The following is a 1,998-nucleotide window of genomic DNA, read 5'->3' on the forward strand; positions in this document are numbered from 1 at the left end:
ATAATATCTTATTTAATATCTTTCCCATAGCCTGGCAGTTTTTTTTTTTAGTGCTAAGTACAATGTAGATCTAAGTTTGCCTTATTGCTTATCCATAACTCCTTTTTATCTTCCTTCTACTTTTTCACTTCAGCTGTCCAATCCCAAACCCAATTAAAATTAAGAGCTTCAGAAATAATTCATTAATGAGTGCTGAAATGTGATTGTTTTGAAAATTTTCTTTAATTAGTTAAATACTTAAAAAAAAAATCATGCTTCATTAATCGCATCGAATTGTGTTTAAGTATTTGCATTTAACTCAATTTATTCAAACATATATATTCATCAATTTTGTGGTGTGCATTTGTTTTGTTTTGCTTTGGATGGCGATTAGCGACGCATGGAAGTACAGCAAGGAATAAAAACAAGGAACGGCAAACAAAACACAGTGGGCTGAAACAAGACGCTGTGGCCAACATAAAATGTGTCCTGTTGGAATTAACTGTTTTAGGTGATTTTTTTAATTAAAGGTAAATACCTGTATTTCAAGGGAAAATTATGTAAAAAAAATTAAACCAAATACTCAACGTTACTTGTACGTCAATCAGTAATATTTAATTTTTAAAACAAGAATGAGTAAAGAATTGCTAAATACTGATTTTTATCTTAACCTTAATTTAAACTGTAACATTAACCCCAACCTTACGAAAATTATGTACTCATAGATGATTTTTCTTTTTCACTCACATCATTACCTAGAAACATGTACATATGCTGTATGTAAATTAACTTGACCACAACTGTTGGTAATTAGACTTGTAGCTTGTTAATTGTCAAACATGTTTCAATTAAAGTTTTCTAATTTTTATTGCTTTAATGAAGTGCTTAAAATCAAGGCACTATAAAATTAATTTCGTGAGGTCCTCAGTTGCAAAGTACTTCGCGCATGCGCTCTTAAGCCATTGAGGTCTATCTAAGTGAGCGTGTATGTAGGCTCGCTTTACAACTTTGCATTTTTTGCACTTACCTCCATAAATATGTACACTTATTGTTATTGGCCCTTGATTGAAGATTATCAAGTGATTAAAATGCTAATTCGTTTATGCTGCGGTGAGCATTACGAACAAAGCTCATTTGGTGCAAATAGGGACAGTGAAGCCCAAAGAAAAAATAACGGTTTACGCGGCTAAAATGGTGGCTTACTGACTTGGCTTGATACTGCTTTGCGGGCGAAATATAGGCAAAAGCGCAGCATCATAACTCAATTTATTTATATCAATTTATTTAGATCCCTAATCAAAAAAATTTTGAAATTATTCGATTGTTAAAAGATGTATATGTACACTAGGGCGGAGTAACGTGTTCGCAGCAAAATTTTCAAAAAAAAATGTATAGAAAATTCAAATTCAATTGTGAACAAACTGTATACCAAAAATGACGTTCGACCCTCTAAGTTTTCAAAAGAAAATGCAGTATATTGTATAAAGAAGACACAACATTTTTTAAATGAAAAGTTAATTTCGTTCAGAAAAATTTGTATTACACTGATTTTTCTTTTAAAAATTGGACGGGTCAAACATCATTTTTGGTATACAGTTAGTTCACCATTTTTACTTAGAATCCAACGTAGAATTTGAATATGCCACACACTTTTTTCGAAATTAAATTACTCCGCCCTAATGTACATATATACATGCAAGTTGATACATTTTCATTAATAATATTTTCTTACCATTCTAATGAAACATTTACATATGTATATCCAGGATAAGTTTTCTATTAAATACAAATAATTACAATATGTAATCTTAAAAATGTACACAAACCGCTCGCCTTCATTCGATTACTAACACAGCTGTTACAAAGTGAATATTTAATTTTCGAAAAATTCAGCCATATGTTTAGCTCCTTCGCCTCATGTGCCAATGCTAATTTTAGATCTTTGCTATTTGAATGTTGCTTTGCCATAGGTAATCGCCCACAGTCAGAAGTTAAGAAAAAAAGAATTTCAAACAAAAA

Source organism: Rhagoletis pomonella, unplaced genomic scaffold (genome assembly GCF_013731165.1).
Source record: "Rhagoletis pomonella isolate Grant_MI unplaced genomic scaffold, Rhpom_1.0 Rhpom_scaffold_00008, whole genome shotgun sequence".
NCBI lineage: Eukaryota > Metazoa > Arthropoda > Insecta > Diptera > Tephritidae > Rhagoletis > Rhagoletis pomonella.